At 42.3% G+C, this 20544-nt stretch overlaps 1 long non-coding RNA gene across 1 annotated transcript in view; it reads right to left on the reverse strand.

Annotated features, from left to right (window-relative positions):
- Positions 1-19565, reverse strand: part of LOC130291457 (uncharacterized) — a 43880-nt gene extending 24315 nt beyond the window's left edge. Inside the window, exons 1-2 of the long non-coding RNA XR_008847936.1 lie at positions 19392-19565; positions 15982-16201 (exon numbers count right to left, since the gene is read on the reverse strand). This is a non-coding gene — a long non-coding RNA (uncharacterized LOC130291457). The remainder of the gene's footprint in view (positions 1-15981; positions 16202-19391) is intronic.
- Between the last annotated feature and the right edge of the window lie 979 nt (positions 19566-20544).

Below are 20544 nucleotides of genomic sequence, written 5' to 3' on the forward strand. Positions count from 1 at the left end.
CATACAGCGCTGTCCTCTCTGCAGTGAAGGGATGAAGGGACTAGCCGGAATATGGCTGCTGATTATATTGGGCTGTGACATCACAGGGGTAACTGGCTGCTGATAGGCTGCATCATGCATGTGGTTCAGGGTCATCCCGCCTACCCTTATTCCCGCCTTCCCAGTGTTCCTTTCCCTATGTCCTCAAATGTGTATGCGCTATTTTAGATACCCTGGATCCTGGACCTCACTAAATGGAGTTTAATGAAGCGATTCACACGATAGAATTGCAGTGATATTCGCATTTGTTGCGAATCAAATTTTTCCTTAAATTCATAATGATTTCGGATTCGTCAGATTCGATTTTCTCATTCATAGTTACATAGTTACATAGTTAGTACGGTCGAAAAAAGACATATGTCCATCAAGTTCAACCAGGGAATAAAGGGGTAGGGGTGTGGCGCAATATTGGGGAATGTAATGTAATTCATTGAATACATAGAATTCCATCTTATTATTAACATAACATTTTTCCCATAACCTACAATGTACTTTCCTCTGATAACTCTTGGTTACAGAATGGATACAATATTTATCATACACTCACATTCTTTACTATAAATCCTTGAATTACCTGATGAAAGAATCACATGATTTCTAACAGGAAAAACATGCAGTGTTCACTGTGTAGCGGAACTTTTAATTAAATTGCTAAGTGGAGGAGAATTCCAAGGTGTGAACGCAGCCTTACATTTTGTTTCTCTTCACCTTCTAAGACATATAAGGTTTATATTTTTTCCCTAACAGATTTGTATTAGGGCTTATTTTTTGCGAGACAAGTTGTATCTTTTGCTGGCATTTATTTTACCATAAAATGCATTACAAATCCTGCAATTAGGCATAACAAGGTAAAACTGACGTGCATAAAGGGGTTATCCACTATAAGGTGATTTTAGTACACATCTGCCAGACAGTAATGGACATGCTTAAAGGGGTACTCCACTGCTCAGTGTTTGGAACAAACTGTTCAAAACGCTGGAGCCGACGCCGGGAGCTCATGATATCATAGACCCTCATGACATCACGCCCCACCCTCTCAATGCAAGTCTATGGGAGGGGGCGTGGCTGCTGTCACTCCCACAGACTTGCATTGAGGGGACGGGGCGTGACATCATGATGGGGCGGGGCTATGACATCACAAGCTCCCGGCTCCAGCGTTCGGAACTGTTTGTGCCAAATGCTGAGCAGCAGAGTACCCCCTTAAGAAGCATCCACACTTGTATTGGGCCTAAATGGCTATGTTGTGAGTCCACCATGTCGCTGAGACTATCTTTTTGTGAACTATTTATTTCCTGTTGGAGTTTTTTCCCTTAAACTACAAATCCAATGAATCCTTGTTTGTAAGTGTGAGGTCACTTTTCTCCCTCTCACACATTAGTCACCCCACCCATTGAAACACACATGTGATCCCTTCAACGCAAAAACAAAATGAACTTCCTCCCAACTAACGGTCGCTCCCCCCACTGATTCAAAGACAGGCTCCCTCTGGACACCTGACTAGTGATGTAATGTCTCGGGTTGCACTGCAACCTTGGAAAACCTGAGAAGACACTCATTTTGTCTGCTGCTATAAATAAACATTGGGGCAAAATTCACAGAAGAATTGCCAGACCACCATCAAACACAGGTATAGACACTATATTATGAACTGCACTAATTTCACAGCCCCTGTAGGATTGTAAATAAAAAAAGTCCTAGAATACCCCCTTAACCTCTTAAGGACCAAGGACATATGAGTCCATATGAGTCCTATGAGCCACGCGGCTAAAAGTGAAAATAAAAAGTGCCAGCTAGCTCAGTGGGCTGTTCGGGATAGCCGTGGCATCCCGAACAGCTTACAGGACAGCCGGAGCGTCCCTACCTGCCTCCTCTCTGTCTGATCGCCGAATGACTGCTCAGTGGCTGAGATCCAGGTATGAGCAGTCAAGCGGCAGAATCATTGATCACTGGTTTCCTATGAGAAACCAGTGATCAATGTAAAAGATCAGTGTGTGCAGTGTTATAGGTCCCCATGGGATAACAAAGATCAGTGTGTGCAGTGTTATAGGTCCCTATGGGATAACAATGATCAGTGTGTGCAGTGTTATAGGTCCCTATGGGATAACAATGATCAGTATAAGAGATCAGTGTGTGCAGTGTTATAGGTCCCTATGGGAGCTATAACATTGCAAAAAAAAAGTGGAAAAAAAAAGTGAATAAAGATCATTTAACCCCTCCCCTATTAAAAGTTTGAATCACCCCCTTTTCCCATAAAAAAACACAGTGTAAATAAAAATAAACATATATGGTATCGCCACGTTCAGAAATGTCCGAATTATAAAAATATATCGTTAATTAAACCGCACGGTCAATGGCGTACGCGCAAAAACAATCCAAAATAGTGCATTTTTGGTCACTTTTTTCGATAATCAATAATTCCTATCAATGCAAAAATGGTACCGTTAAAAACTTCAGATCACGGCGCAAAAAGTGAGCCCTCATAACGCCCCATACGCGGAAAAATTAAAAAGTCAGAAGATGACAATTTTATACGTATTAATTTTCCTGCATGAGGTTATGATTTTTCCCAGAAGTACGACAAAATCAAACCTATATAAGTAGGGGTTCATTTTAATCGTGTGAACCTACAGAATAATGATAAGGTGTCATTTTTACCGAAAAAGGTACTACATAGAAACGGAATTCAATTTTGTCTCACAATGATTTTTTTTTCGTTTCACCGTAGATTTTTGGGCAAAATGACTGATGTCATTACAAAGTTGAATTGGTGGCGCAACAAATAAGCCATCATATGGATTTTTAGGTGCAAAATTGAAAGAGTTATGATTTTTTAAAGGCAAGGAACAAAAAACTAAAGTGCAAAAACGGAAAAAACCCCAATCCTTAAGGGGTTAATTTATTAGAGCGATCAGTTCAATTCCAATGAGGCTAAATATAGATCAGTTTTGTTTAATTTCAGTATAAAAAAAAGAAAAAATCTTTGCAATGCTGGGATAGGAATGGCTGTCGGGGCATACTGGGAATTGTAGTTTTGCAGCAGCTGGAGGCAAACTGGTTGGGAAACACTGTAATAGACACACTTTATCTCAACAGAATAGGGTTGTGAGGGTGAATTTTTGTTAAAGGGGTACTCCACTGGCTAGAGCTGCATTCACAATTCTGCATCAGAGCTATAGAGATTTTGCTCTGGTGGAATAGTAGCCCCAAAAAATGAACCCCTTCTCCCATGTAATTTCTGTTTAACCCCTTAGGGACTCAGGATTTTTCCGTTTTTGCACTTAAATTTTTTCCTCCATTCCTTAAAGAAATCATAATTCTTTCAATGTTGCACCTAAAAATCCATATGATGGCTTATTTTGACCCAAAAATCTACAGCAAAACGGAAAAAAAAATCATTGTGTGCCGAAAAAACAAAAAAATCTAAACTATTTTGTAACTTTTGGGGCCTTCCGTTTCTATGCAGTACAGTTTTTGGTCAAAATGACACCTTTTTATTCTGTTGGTCCATACGATTAAAATGATACCCTACCTATACGTATTGATCGGACTTGTTGATCGCTTTTTATAAATTTTTTCATGATATAAAAAGTGACCAAAAACACGCTATTTTGGACTTTGGAATTTTTGGGCACGTACGTCAATGACCTTGCGGTTTAATTAATTATATATTTTTATAATTCAGACATTTCCGCACGCGCCGACACCACATATGTTTATTTTTATTTACTTTTATTAGGGAAGGCGTTAAATGATCTTTATTAACTTCCCCCCCCCCCCACTTTTTGTTTGCAGTGTTATAGCCCAAACAGGTGGCTATAACACTGCACACACTGATCTTTTACATCGATCATTGTTATCTCATAGGACAACATTGATCGATGATTTTGCTTATTCTTGGCTGTTCAAGAAAGGATCTCAGGCACTGAGCAGTCATTCGGCGATCGGCAACGCAAGAGGCAAGTAAGGGCCCTCCTTCTGTCTGCCAGCTGTTCGGGACGCCGCGATTTTGCCACGGCGGTCCCGAACAGCCCTCTGAGCTAACCGGCAGTACTTTACTTTCACTTTAGATGCAGCGATCAACTTTGAACGCCGCGTCTAAAGGGTTAATAGCGTGCAGCACCGCGTGCTATTGGCCCGGCCCGCTATGACATGAGGCCACGCCGTGGTCCCGCGTTATAGAAAGGGAGCAGCCTCAGGGCATACAGGTATGCCCTGAGTCCTTAAGTGGTGAAGAGTGTGTTCACTTGTGAAAGGTCTGCAAATTTTTGCTGCATATCTTGTGCATCTGATTTTGCTACCTATTAAAGGGGTATTCCAGCTTTATACATCTTATCCCCTATCCAAAGAATAGGGGACAAGATGTATGATTGCAGGTGTCCCTCCGCTGGGGACCCCGGTGATCTCGGTGCAGCCCCTGGCATTCTGTGCTAATCGCTGCCTCTGAGGCGGGGACATGAAATCATGGCCACGCCCTCTAATAACGTCACACCCCCTCCATTGATGTCTATGGGTGGGGGCGTGACGTCATGTCTCCATCTCAGAGGCAGCGCTTGGCTCAGAATGCAGGGGGCTGCACCGAGATCGAGGTGGTCCCCAGTAGCGGGACCCCTGCAATCATACATCTTATCCCCTATCCTTTCGATGGGGATAAGATGTATAAAGCCGGAATACCTCTTTAAATTCAATGAGTAGCAAAATCAGCTGCACAAAATATGCAGCAGATCCTGTACGTGGGAACATACCTTAACAATACTCGGGTATCTGCTTCACCATTCATATCAGTCTTATCGGAGGCTTCACTCTTGTCCATCTAAGCCACTGTACAAATCTCTTTGGCGCCGGCAATGTCAAGAAGAAAAGAGGCTTTGAAATCCATATCAAAGAGCAGTGCCCCCTTTAGGGGAAATAGAATCAACATATAAAAAGAACTTTCTTTCTGTTTGCTTCCTTGAAAAGGTTCCCCGGTGTGTCAGGAAGATTCTCCTTCTCTCTCTCCCCTGACTTTGTGTGTTAGTCCGAACACATTTTCAAACATGTCAGGAGATAAACACAAACACGAAAAAGTCACAACTAAAAAAAAAAATAAAAAAAATGTCAGATCCAACGGTGCTGAAATAATCCAGCTCTTACATTGTGGATTTAAAGATTATTAAAAGAGAAGAAAATTAAAAGTTTCCCAAAGACAAAATATGAGCCGGGTCTTTGACATTAGAGAAATGTAACGAAACAGAAGGGCTGTGAAGATGAGAGCGTTAAAAGCTTGAAAAGCTAAATAAAATCCCCATTGGGAAGGACGAGTCGCACGGAGGAGGTTAGCAGTAAATCTGGAGCATCTCTTCTGTTTATGTTTATAGAGTAATGTAAAAATGGAGTCAAGGGTCGGATCGTAACGTGCGATGGAAGCGGCGAAAGTGGATTTATAATCACAGATGTAGCAAAGGTCCTCTTTGTACTTAGAAAGAGATTTTCCACCCAAAGTGGAACATTGTCCACATCTCCGTAAATCACAAGTTACAGCGGCTGTCAAAGTTGAATCATTTTTTTCCTTCTATTTTTCAGAGCGTTTAGCCATTCTCTGTAGCTATATTTTGGCCGCCATTACGTTAAAGTAACAACAGGGAGTGCAGATATCTCAAAGTTGCTCTTAAATTCGTCCTCTGATCATTCAATTCGTCCTCTTTACCTCTTTAGAAAAGCAGATTGAGGAGTTCTGGCATCTCTGTATCTATGCCTCCAATGTTTGTTAAAATAAATCAGGCATTGATCAGTGAGGAATTTAAAACTCCTTAAAACTGATTAGACAGTACTACTACCACTCTTGCTGTCTTTTGCTTACAACACCCACCAATCCTATACCGCCTGCTGTCCGCTGGAAACGAATTCCCACCAGACTGCCACCTGCTGTACGCTGGCTACTAGTACTTTCCCAACAGTCCACCACTGCCTTCTGTACACTAGCTACTACAATAACAACAGTCCACCACTGCCTGCTGACTACTTCAATTTCTATCAGTCAAGCACCTCCTGCTGTCTGCTGGGTACTACATTCCCAACAGTCCACCACTGCCTTCTGTACACTAGCTACTAGCCTACAAACAGTCCACCACTGCCTGCTGACCGCTGACTACTTCAACTTCTATCAGTCAAGCACCTCCTGCTGTCTGCTGGGTTCTACATTCCCAACAGTCCACCACTGCCTTCTGTACACTAACTACTAGGCTACAAACAGTCCTCCACTGCCTGCTGTCCGCTGACTACTTCAACTTTTATGAGTCAAGCACCTCCTGCTGTCTGATGGGTACTACATTCCCAACAGTCCACCACTGTCTGATGTTTGATTGCAACTACAACAACCACCAGTAGTGATGTCGCGAACATAAAATTTTCGGTTCGCGAACGTGGAACGCGAACTTCCGCAAATGTTCGCGAACCGGCGAACCACCATTGACTTCAATGGGCAGGCGAATTTTAAAACCCACAGGGACTCTTTCTGGCCACAATAGTGATTTAAAAGTTGTTTCAAGGGGACTAATACCTGGACTGTGGCGTGCTGGAGGGGGATTCATGGCAAAACTCCCATGGAAAATTACATAGTTGATGCAGAGTCTGGTTTTAATCCATAAAGGGCATAAATCACCTATTATTCCTAAATTCTTTGGAATAGCGTGCTTTAGCCCCCTATAGGCAGCACATAGAGCCCCCCTTTAGGCATCACATAGTTAGATCCCCCCTTTAGGCAGCACATAGATTCCCCCATGTTAGGCAGAACATAGTTAGAGCCCCACTTTAGGCAGCACATAGGTAGAGCCCCCTTTAGGCAGCACATAGAGCCCCCCTTTAGGCAGCACATAGATTCCCCCATATTAGGCAGCACATAGTTAGATCCCCCCTTTAGGCATCACAAAGTTAGATCCCCCCCCCTTTAGGCAGCACATATTTTCCCCCATGTTAGGCAGCACATAGTTAGAGCCTCCCTTTAGGCAGCATATAGAGCCCCCCTTTAGGCAGCACATAGATTCCCCCCCATATTAGGCAGCACATAGTTAGAGCCTCCCTTTAGGAAGCACATAGAGCCCCCATTTAGGCAGCACATAGATTCCCCCATATTAGGCAGCACATAGTTAGAGCCTCCCTTTAGGCAGCACATAGAGCCCCCTTTAGGCAGCACATATTTAGATCCCCCTTTAGGCAGCACATATATTCCCCCATATTAGGCAGCACATAGTTAGAGCCCCCCTTTAGGCAGCACTGGTTTTATTTCACAGCCAAAAAAGGTATTTTTTATTTTTTATTTGAACAACTGTCACACCAAATGTGATTTGCACTAGTGTGACAATGAGCAAAAAAAGTTGCCAGCAGAGTTCCCCTTTTAAGCAGAGGTCCCCAACCAGGGTGCCTCCAGCAGTTGCAAGACACATGGACTGAACTTATAGCCCTTTGAATACTGTAGTAGTTGGTTGCTTGAAGAAAATTAAGTTTTACACTGGAGTACCCCTTTTAACAAGCGGTCCCCTCCCAACCAGGGTGCCTCCAGCTGTTGCAAGACACACGGACTGATATTTGAGCCCCAAAAAGGGCTTTTTGGGGTGCTGTCCTTAAAGCAGATGTTACACTAGTGCTTTAGGAGTAAAGTGGACCCTGAATACACCACCTAGCAGCAACCTAGCTATCGCTTTCCCTATACAGCAGGAGCAGCTTCTCTGACCCTCCACTTCCTAAGCCTGCAGCATGCCGAATGAAGGTAAAATGGCGTCCGTGCAAGAGGTAGGAGGGTCTGGAAGGGAGGGACTGCTGCTGATTGGCTGTAATGTGTCTGCTGACTCTGACTCACAGGGTCAAAGTTTACCACAATGTAAAAGTATAGGGGGCGAATCGAACTTCACATATGTTCGGTGATGAGAACGCGAACATGCTAAGTTCGCCAGGAACTGTTCGCCGGCGAACAATTCGCGACATCTCTAACCACCAGTACATTAACCTTGTTGATGCTGCTTTCAAGCAAAATTACACATGCACAACATGAGCCTCCTAAAAAGGAAGAATTTTTGGAAAACTTCATGATGTCTTCTTCACTTGCCAGACTCAAAACTCTATGTTATTCCCAAAAAGGGATAATTTTTGGAATGCCAGGAAAAATCCATGCCATCTTCTTTACTTGCCAGCCTCAAAACCTAAAAAGGGCTTATTTTTAGAACATTTGGAAAAAGCCACAGCGACATGCGATACAGAGGGTGTGCATTTTAACACTGGCAGGCATCTACCAACAACCAGGGATAATTTAGGCCACTTTATTTTAGTGTGTAACAGTGGTTAATAAGCCTTAAAAATCAGCAAGTGCATTAAAGAAGCTGTTAGTTACCATGGGTTACCACTGAGCCTTAGAAACATTTTAATATTACTTGAATACATTCCTCGCAGTGTTATACAGGGGTTTAGAGCTGCTAGTCAGTGTTATAAATGTCTTTTGAAGCTTATTGCATCGCATAAGACTTATTTGCCGCAAACCAAACTTTTTAGAAAAGAACATCACATCCAACAAAAATGTTGAACAAAAAGTAATAAAAAATTGAGAACTACCTAGAAGTGATGCAGGTTAAAACTGGTGTGAAAAAAGCTCCGAAAAATAGTTATAGGGGAACTAGCGCTGAGCAGATATTGCTCCACAACAACATTTCAATTTTTTTTTCTGCTTCATTGTTCAATATAGGGTAACATTTATCCCTTAACCCCTTCAGGACGAGCGACATACATGTACGGCGCCGCAAAGTGTCACTTTGCGCGTGGCGACGTACATGTACGTCGCTGGGTTCCGGGAGCGCCGCGTCACTGGTAGCGGTGATCGGGCCAGGATGACTGCTGTTATCTAACAGCAGGCATCCCGGCACATCGCCAAGGGGGGTCCTGAGACCCCCCCATGACCGCGATGGGCGCAAATTCGGGGTCATACGGGTCACTGGTGTCCGAGACACCCTCGATCCCCCTGAAGGGATAGGAGTTTGGTGGCAGGGGTGCCACCCCTCCTATCCCTGCTATTGGTCGGCCGAGCGACCGACCGATAGCAGACTGGGGGAGGGGGGGTTAAAGTTCGGTTCCCCCGCTTTGCCCACCTAACGGGTGTCCGGGCAAAACGGGGGAACTGTCCAGGGATGGTCGGTGGCGAAGGTCCCTTACCTGGATCCCGGAGGGCGATCCTCCATGCAGGGATTCCCCACGTTCCGGGTCCTGCTAGGTGAGTTGCTGCCGAGCAACATCCGGAGGGCCACAGTTTACAGTGGTCTCTAAACCGTGGCCCTCCAGATGTTGTAAAACTACAACTCCCAGCATGCCCAGACAGCTGTTTGCTGTGTGGGCATGCTGGGACTTGTAGTTTTGCAATATTTAGAGGGGTTCAGGTTGTTGATCACTAAGTGGTCTCAAACTGTAGCCCTCCAGATGTTGCAAAACTACAACTCTCAGCATTCTCAGACAGCAGTTTGCTGTCTGGGCATGCTGCGAGTTGTAGTTTTGCAACATCTGGAGGGCCACAGTTTTGAGACCACTGAACAGTGATTTACAACCTGAAACCCTCTAAATCTTGCAAAACTACAACTCCCAGCATTCAGAAACAGCATAAGGCTGTCTTGGCATGCTGGGAGTTGTATTTGCGTGCCTCCAGCCATTGCATAACTACATCTCCCAGCATGCCCTTCCGCAATCAGTACATGCTGGGAGTTGTAGTTTTGCAACAGCTGGAGGCACACTGGTTGGAAAATACTGAGTTAGGTCATAGAACCTAACTCAAGGTTTTCCAACCAGTGTGCCTCCAGCTGTTGCAAAAGTACAACTCCCAGCATGCATGGTCTGTCAGTGCATGCTGGGAGTTGTAGTTGTGACCCCCCTCCCAAGTGAATGTACAGGCTACATTCACACTGGCGGCAGATTACAGTGAATTCCCCGCTACAAATTTGAACTGCGGCAAATTTTCTGCCGCAGCTCAAACTCCTAGCGGGAGACTCAGTGTAATCCGCCGTTAGTGTGAATGTAACCTAAAAACACTACACTGCACTAACATAAAATAAAGAGTAAAACACTACATATACACACATACATTGCCCCCCCACCACCCCCCTTCCCCAATAAAAATGAAAAGCGTATTGTACGGCAGTGTTTCTAAGATGGAGCCTCCAGCTGTTGCAAAACAAAAATTCCCAGCATTTCTGGACAGCAATTGACTGTCCAAGCATCCTGGGAGTTTTACAACAGCTGGAGGCACCCTGTTTGGGAATCACTGGCGTAGAATACCCCTATGTCCAACCCTATGCAAGTCCCTAATTTAGGCCTCATATGCGCATGGCGCTCTCACTTTGGAGCCCTGTCGTATTTCAAGGCAACAGTTTAGGGCCACATATGGGGTATCGCCGTACTCGGGAGAAATTGCCTAACAAATTCTGGGGGGCTTTTTCTCATTTTACCCCTTATGAAAAGGAACAGTTGGGGTCTACACCAGCATGTTAGTGTAAAAAAATAAACATTTTTACACTAACATGCTGGTGTTGCCCTATACTTTTCATTTTCACAAGAGGTAAAAGGGAAAAACGCCCCCCAAAATTTGTAAAGCAATTTCTCCCGAGTACGGAGATACCCCATATGTGGGTGCAAAGTGCTCTGGGAGCGCACAACAAGGCACAGAAGGCAGAGTGTGCCATGTACATTTTAGGTGATTTGCACAGGGGTGGCTGTTACAGTGGTTCTGACAAACGCAAAAAAAAAAAAAAAAAAACACACCCACATGTGACCCCATTTTGAAAACTACACCCCTCACGGAATGTAATAAGGGGTGCAGTGAGAATTTACACCCCACTGGTGTCTGACGGATCTTTGGAACAGTGGTCGGTGAAAATGAAACATTTTGCACAGCCCATTGTTCAAAAGATCTGTCAGACACCAGTGGGGGGTAAATGTTCACTGTACCCCTCATTACATTCTGTGAGGGGTCTAGTTTCCAAAATGGTATGCCATGTGTTTTTATTTTTGCTGTCCTGGCACCATAGGGGCTTCCTAAATGCGACATGCCCCCGAGCAAAATTTGCTCTCAAAAAGCCAAATATGACTCCTCTTCTGAGCATTGTAGTTCGTCCGCGGTGCACTTCAGGTCCACTTATGGGGTACCTCCATACTCAGAAGAGATGGGGTTACAAATCTTGGGGGGTCTTTTCTGCTATTAACCGTTTACAAAATATGAAATTTGGGGATAAACCAACATTTTAGTGAAAATATAATTTTTTTTTGACATATGCAAAAGTCGTGAAACACCTGTGGGGTATTAAGGCTCACTTTATCCCTTGTTATGTTCCTCAAGGGGTCTAGTTTCCAAAATGGTATGCCATGTGTTTTTTTTTTCTGTTTTCGCACCATAGGCGCTTCCTAAATGCGACATGCCCCCCAAAAACCATTTCAGAAAAACGTACTCTCCAAATTCCCCTTGTCGCTCCTTCACTTCTGAGCCCTCTACTGCGCTCGCCGAACACTTTACATAGACATATGAGGTATGTGCTTACTCGAGAGAAATTGGGTTACACATACAAGTATACATTTTCTCCTTTTACCCCTTGTAAAAATTAAATAAATTGGGTCTACAAGAACATGCGAGTGTAAAAAATGAAGATTTTGAATTTTCTCCTTCACTTTGCTGCTTTTCCTGTGAAACACCTAAAGGGTTAAAACATTTACTGAATGTCATTTTGAATACTTTGGGGGGTGCAGTTTTTATAATGGGGTCATTTATGGGGTATTTCTAATATGAAGACCCTTCAAATCCACTTCAATCTTGAACTGGTCCCTGAAAAATTGTGAGTTTGAAAATTTTGTGAAAAATTGGAAAATTGCTGCTGAACTTTGAAGCCTCTGGTGTCTTCCAAAAGTAAAAACTTGTCAATTTTATGATGCAAACATAAAGTAGACATATTGTATATGTGAATCCCAAAAAATTATTTGGAATATCCATTTTCCTTACAAGCAGAGAGCTTCAAAGTTTGAAAAATGCAAAATTTAAAATTTTTTCATCAAATTTGGGGATTTTTCACCAAGAAAGGATGCAAGTTACCACAAAAATTAACCACTATGTTAAAGTAGAATATGTCACTAAAAAACAATCTCAGAATCAGAATGATAAGTAAAAGCATTCCAGAGTTATTAATGTTTAAAGTGACAGTGGTCAGATGTGCAAAAAAGGGCTTCATCCTAGAGGTGAAAATGGGCTCCATTCTTAAGGGGTTAAAGGGGTATTCCAGGATTATTATTTGGCTATTCTACAGGGGCTGTAAAGTTAGTGTAGTTCCTAATATAGTGTCTGTACATGTGTTTGACAGCTAGTCTCACAATTCTTATGTGATCTTTAACCCAATGTTTATTTTTTACAACACACAAAATGAATGTTTGTCCAGGTTGCAGTGCGGCCCGAGAGATTACATCACTAGTCAGGTGTTGAATTCTATGTGTGTATTTTATTAGTTTCAAATTCTATATTTGTATTTTATTAGTTCCGAAATTTACACAGTTATACCACATTTTCTTTAAAAGGAACAGTGGGTGATTTATATTTTTATTAGAAAGGGCTTTTGAATATTTTTAAAACATATTTTTTATATTTATTTTTAACTTTTTAACCTAATTGTGGACATCAGTGTGATCGATGTCCTCTATTATCGGCAGCTGTGGACCAATAATGGCGGACATCGTCTGTGCTCACATGCATTGTAGCCGCAGTTGCACAAAGTTATTTGCTGCAACGTTGTAAATTTAAGGCTCATGTCCTTAGGGGGTTAAGCGTTACCTTGAGAAGTACAACTTTTTTTTTTTACAAAAAAATAAGTCCTAACTTCCTTTCAGTGGAAAAAAAAAAAGTTATGGGTCTTAGAAGGTGAGACAAAAAAAATCTAAATTTAGTGGGTCAGGAATGGGTTTAAATATGACCCCCTTTTTTGATATATCACTCAGTACCTAATCCTGACCATGTACATTTAATTTTTATGTATCTAGCACCTTTATTTATTTATTTTTATTACACTTTTAATTTAGCTCACTAGTCTGAATTCCTCTCAAAGGTAGGGGGCGTGCCCTCAATGTTCAGGTCTCCACCCCCTCCCTCAGTATCCTGTCTGCTCACATCTCCCCTAGCATTAGCAAAACTACAACTCCCAGCATGTCCTCACTGACAGTAGGGGGACACAAGATGACAGTGGGAGGATTTTTCCTCCAGCCCTGAGCCCTGCACTCACAGCTGTCAATCAAGGAAGTGTGTCCATGACATAGGTGATGACGCATGGACACAGCAGGACTAGTATGTGTCCAGGCAGGCAGGGGGGGCAGTTGTTTGACTGGATTTTTCAGTATGCAATACTGAAAATTTTCTAATGAAAGCTATTTCAAAACCTATTGGTGCATGCAAACATATCAAAAGTTTTTGTATTTGACAGTACCCCTTTAAAGGGGTACTCCGCCCCTGGCATCTTATCCCCTATCCCCGCTGCTGGGGACCCCAGGGATCGCTGCTGCAGCACCCCGCCATCATTAATGCACAGAGCGAGTTCGCTCTGTGCGTAATGACGGGCGATACAGGGACCGGAGCAGCGTGACGTCATGGCTCCGCCCCTCATGACAGCACGGCCCGTCCCTTAATGCGGCCCCTGTACTGCCCGTCATTACGTGCAGAGCGATCTCGCTCTGCGCAGTAATGATAGTGGGGTGCTGCAGCAGCGGGACCCCGGTGTTCTGACATCTTATCCCCTATCCTTTAGGGGATAAGATGTCTAGGGGCGGAGTACCCCTTTAAGGATGCAGCCAATTAAATTTTTGCATTTTCGTTTTTCCTCCTCGTTGTCCAGTTGTCCTGCTTAATGACATCACTCATTTTACCATAAAATATATGGCACAACCAAAAAAATACTATTTGTGTTGGGAAATTAAAAAGAAAACTGCAATTTTGCTAATTTTGGAAGATTTTGTTTTCATGCCGTAGAATTTACGATAAAAGTGACACGTGTTATTTATTTTGTGGGTCAATACGATTAAAATGATACTCATGATTTTATACTTTTCTATTATTGTTGCGCTTAAAAAAAATTGCTAACTTTTTAACCCAATTAGTACGTTTAAAATCCTCTTTTTATTGATACCACATTTGTGCATATAAAACTTTTATAATTTTTTTTTATTAATTAGTTTTTTTTAAATAAAATGCAACAAAAAAGCAGCAATTTTGCACAATTCTTCTTTTTTACATTCACGCCGTTCACCGTACGGGATCAATGACATTATATTTTACGCACACGGCGATACCAAATATGTGTATTCATTATTTAGTTTTACACTTTATGTGGGTAAAATGGAAAAAAATAGGACATCTGACATTTTTATTGGGGGTGGGGATTTTTCACATTTTTTTAAACTTTTTTTATTTTTACACTTTATTAGTCTTCATAGGGGACTATTTATAGCAAACAAATACTTTGAATGCTAGCACTGTACAGTGCATAGGGCATAGCACTGATCAGTCTTATCGGTCATCTTCTGCTCTGGTCTGCTCGATCTCAGACCAGAGCAGAAGACCAGTGGAAAACGGCGGAGGGAGGTGAGAGACCTCTGTCCGCCATTACAGATGATCGGATCGCCGCGGTAGTGCTGCAGGCGATCTGATTATCCATATTTGTAAACGCACTCCAGCAGATGCAGTGATCTGTATTGATCATGGCATCTGAAGGGTTAATGGAAGACATCTGCGGGACATTCCAGGACCAGCCTCGCATGATCTGAGCATGCTCGTGGTCATGTACAAGGCTAAGTACCGCAGCACCAGGATGTAAATTTATGTCTTTAGTTGTTATGGGGTTAAAAAAGCCTCCTGTTTTTAATGGGGTACTCCAGGGTATAAAACCATAGCCCATTCCTTCTCACTCACCAACCCATTGTCTAAATATCATTCATTAGCTATATATAGCAGTTTCCCTCTTTCAGCTGTCACCTACTGTACATGCAGGGTGTGAGGGAAAAATGTCATTATCAGATCCATCTTGGGCATTGCAAAGCCCTCACTGAGAGCAGCCCCCACCCTCCCGGAAGACAAACACCATGTGGTTTCTGTCTTGTCTGCCTTCACAGCCACACCTCCCCATTCCCTCTCTGTGTGAGGATATTGCCGGGAGAGAAACAGCCCATAGTCTCTCTTCCCCGAGCTGCACCTTCACAACGGTAACCATAAAAAGGATTTATTGACCAATATGCAACACATTTCCCAGAGCAGACACATCGGGAACCCTAAAAAGTATTTATTGCCCAAGATGAAACGCATTTCACTGCGCATGCGCTGCGAAACGCGTTGCATCTTGGTCAATAAATCCTTTATATGGCTCCTGTTGTGTCTGCTCTGGGTCCGTCAGCGCCACTCAAATCTCTATTTACTGACCAAGTTGCAACGCGTTTTGGGTGGCGCTGACAGACCCAGAGCAGACACAACGGTAACCATAGAAATAATTTATTGACCAAGATGCAACGCGTTTCGCTACGCATGTGCAGCGAAACAGGTTGCATCTTGGTCAATAAATTCTTTTTATGGTTCCCATTGTGTCTGCTCTGGTTCCGTCAGCGCTACCCGAATCTTACTCTTAGATTCCTCCTTATCTGGGCTCTAGATTCAGCCAAGGATCTAAGACTAAAATCTTCCATAATCTGACCCTCTCCCTCTAAGACTTTGCTCGTGCTGCGCCAATTCTCTGAAATGTGTTTCATTCCAAAAACTCAGAGATTTAAGACCTCTTACATTTCATACCTCGACTCCTGTCCTTGCTCTCATCACAATTTCTCAGCACTTGATCTATTTGCAGTGATTATTATTATTATTATTATTATTATTATTATTATTATTAATATTATTATCATTAATTCATCTTAAGAGACAATCATCATTACCGATTTGTCCACTAACATCCGTATCTTCCCGCCAGCGCACTGGTCCTCCGCCAGTCCTTTTATTTTTGGTTCCTGGGAACGTACCAGGTTGTCTTTTCTTTTTCCCCGTTTTCTGCTCCTAATTTTCCGTAACCTTTTTGAGCTACGTCACCACTTATTTCTATGTTATTGGCTCCTCTCGGCTTCCTGTCATCTTGGGGTCTTCAAAGTCTAGAGATTACTTTCATTAAGGGAAAAAAATAAAACATTGATGTTGAAATGTTCAGTAATTATAAAAAGGCCCATTCATTGCTTCACATCTCTCCTAAAGATGTCATTTGACTCTCTATATTTAACTTTCCATTCATTCAATTTCATGTCAGTCTCCAGAGAGAATAATTATTGAGATGTTCTCAGTGCGCTGAGCTTTAAGGATTGTTCCAAATGATTGGTGCATTTTTACGAGTAATGTTTAACAAAAATTATTTAATTCAAAATATAACACTGAACAAAAATTAATAATAATAATCAACACAGAAAACTGAAAATAATATATATATATATATATATATATATATATATATATATATATATGTACACAATTTTTTTTATCAAAATTATTATTATACTTATACTCGAGTGAACAAAAACAAATAAAAAAAAGCTTCTGGCATAACTGTGAGGGGATGGGCCAGGCCATCCATCTTCGGCAATCTATGATTCAGGGACAGTCCGGTAGGGAGGGTTAGTCGTGCCGGGCTGTCCATCTTCACCGGGAGGTCCTCTTCTCCGCTCCTGGCCAGCCTCGAACTAGCGTCACTGCATTGACGCCACCGAGGAGGGACGTTTATGTGCAGGGATGCCCCGGACGTCACGGACGCCCCGGACGTCTGCTGCACACGGACGTCCCTGCGCGTTGTCGTCAATGCAAGGTCACTAGTCCGTGGCCAGCCCGGAGCGGAGAAGAGGGCCTCCCGGTGAAGATGGATGGCCCGGTCCAGCTCACCCTTGGGAGCTGGGTAGGTGAGTAGAAAACAAAAGGGGGGTCTGGATGATGAAGAAGGGATTGACAGGCGGTGATGATCAAGGTGGGATGATGATGAGGGTGATGATGACGAGGGTGATAATGACAGGGTGATGATGACAGGGTGATAATGACAAGGTGATAATGACGGGGTGATGATGATCGGGTGATAATGACGGCAGTGTTAATGATGGGGTCTGGATGATGACAGGGGAATGATGACAGGGGGGGATGATGTATTTCCTACCCTAGGCTTATAGTCAAGTCAATAACTTTTCCTAGGTTTTTGGGGTGAAATTAGGGGCCTCGGCTTATATTCGGAACGGCTAATGCTCGAGTATGTATACAGTAAGATGCAGTAAGATGCTGAACATATTCCTCGCTCCATATGATCATGATGGCATCACACAGTTCCTAAATATGGACATGATGATATCACACAGTTCCTCCATATGGACATGATGACATCACACAGTTCCTCCATATGGACATGATGAAATCACACAGTTCCTCCATATGAACATGATGACATCACACAGTTCTTCCATATGAACATGATGACATCACACAGTTCTTCCAAATGAACATGATGACATCACACAGTTCCTCCATATGGACATGATGACATCACACAGTTCCTCCATATGGAAGTGATGACATCACACAATTCCTCCATATGGACATGATGACATCACACAGTTCTTCCATATGGACATGATGACATCACACAGTTCCTCCATATGGACATGATGACATCACACAGTTCCTCCATATGGACATGATGACATCACACAGTTCCTCCATATGGACATGATGACATCACACAGTTCCTCCATATGGACATGATGACATCACACAATTCCTCCATATGGATATGATGACATCACACAGTTCCTCCATATGGACATGATGACATCACACAGTTCCTCTATATGGATATGATGACATCACACAGTTCCTCCATATGGACATGATGACATCACACAGTTCTTCCATATGGACATGATGACATCACACAGTTCCTCCATATGGACATGATGACATCACACAGTTCTTCCATATGGACATGATGACAAGAATCTCTGGTTCCACCACATTCCAGCGGGGATCTATTGGATGATATCTGGTAACTGTGGAGGCCATTGGAGTCATGTAACCTCATTGTCCTGTATGAGATGATGTCATGTGACCTCATTGTCCTGTATGAGATGATGTCATGTGACCTCATTGTCCTGTATGAGATGATGTCATGTGACATGGGGCATTATTCTGCTGGAAGTATCAGAAGATGGGTCCACTGTGGTCATAAAGGGACGGACATGGTCAGTATCAATACTCAGGAAGACTGTGGTGTTTACATAAGGCTCAATAGGTGCTAAGGGGCCCAAAGTGCCCAGAAATGCACCCCACTCCATTTAAACTGGTAAAGTTGGGTGATGTTACAAATGTCATGTAGTTGCCCTGGAGTAGTATGGAGGGGTGAGTAGTTTCATACTAATTCTGATTGTATTATTTTATTATATCTTAATTTAGTAGATTGGAATCATTAGAGAACATGGTCTTGGGTCTGAAACAACTAATGGCCCTAGTTTAAGCTTATGAAGGCTTCTCCAATATTGACCTCAGAAGCTCCTTGTGGCTTTTGTCGCCATCCTACACAAGTCCAGCACTTTGTACATTTTCCTGCATCTACAAGAAATTCACACATCCGGTACAGCGCGCGCCTGAGGAATCATACAGTTTCTATACTGAAGCTTTCTTACTATGACCAAGGGAAGATAATCCTCACAAGTGGAGTGTGGTGTGAGTAAGAACATTTGGCCCTGATAAGATGTATCAATATGCACATAAACATGTCTACAATCATGGGGATGATTCTTATTGGTTCATTTGTTACATTGTCAGTAGTCCAGGACCAGAGAAAGATCTGTGCGCTGATACAATGTAACAAACTATGGGTCAGGATGAATTAAAGGGGTTATCCAGTGTTTCCTAAAAAATAATATGGTGCTGAGGAGGGGAAAGTAGAAAAAACAAAACATACCCACCCCCTGTCCCCTGAGGCTCCCGTTTTCCTCTGTCTTACCCCCAATCTTCTCTAATGCAGGACCTGCTGGCTCAGCCAATCATTCACCAAGACAGGGCACGTGATTGGCTGAGCGTAAGGTCCTTCATTAATTTTTCATTTTGGAAGTAAAAATATTGGGGGATTGGACAGAGGGCAACAGAAGCTTTAGGGGAATGGGGAAAGGTAGGTATATTTGTTTTCAATTTTTTCCACCAACCAGCACCATATTGTTTTTAAGAAAGCACTGGATAACCCCATTTCATGTAAACAATAAATAAAGCATATACCTCTAAACAATGAAGATCTGAAGCATAAACATTTGAAATAAGTTGCTAAAACCTGAAAAATCAATGTTCCAATTCTTGCTGTGGATCTGTTAACCAGTCGAGGAGCGGAGTCTTTCCTCATCAGCCGATGCCGTTTCCCTCGTCGCGGTGGATTCTATGGTGGAGACTTTGTAGTTTATTCCTTAAATAATCGCACACAGAATGTACAGAATTCTTTCTTGCCGGTTCCACATTATACTCGGCAGATAAAAAGTTACATTGCCTCCGCCGCGCTGCTCATTGTCTGCGCTATCATGTTGCTATGGTTTCGATCTGGAGACTCGTTTTCCTATTTAAGCTCTGGCGTTTCATAAAGAGCGCAACAACTTCTTCACAGGATTGTAAATTAAAAGTCCTGAATATACATTGAATAGAGATATTAATAGCTGGATGTATATGGCGCTGGCACTGGGAGCGCAGGGAGGAGGCTTTTCCAAGTTGTTAACTGTAGAGTATTGTTACTTTGTGTCCGCGGTGGGGGTGTGATGTGTGTGCGCGGGGGGGGGGGGGGCGGTTGGGGATTTAAATTATATTTTATGTATAAATGTTAACATTACTATATACCTATTACTCATGGATGGAACTATGTCATCACTGTACACCTATTACATATAGAACTATGACATCACTATATACCTATTACATATAGAACTATGACATCACTGTATACATATTACATGTAGAATTATGACATCACTGTATACCTATTACATATAGAATTATGACATCACTGTATACCTATTACATATAGAACTATGACATCACTATATACCTATTACATATAGAATTATGACATCACTGTATACCTATTACATATAAAATTATGACATGACTGTATACCTATTACATATAGAATTATGACATCACAATATACCTATTACAAATAGAACTATGACATCACTATATACCTATTACATATAGAATTATGACATCACTGTATACCTATTACATATAGAATTATGACATGACTGTATACCTATTACATATAGAACTATGACATCACTATATACCTATTACATATAGAACTATGACATCACTGTATACCTATTACATATAGAACAATTACATCACTGTATACCTATTACATATAGAATTATGACATGACTGTATACCTATTACATATAGAATTATGACATGACTGTATACCTGTTACATATAGAACAATC

Source organism: Hyla sarda, chromosome 9 (genome assembly GCF_029499605.1).
Source record: "Hyla sarda isolate aHylSar1 chromosome 9, aHylSar1.hap1, whole genome shotgun sequence".
Taxonomy (NCBI): Eukaryota; Metazoa; Chordata; class Amphibia; order Anura; family Hylidae; genus Hyla; species Hyla sarda.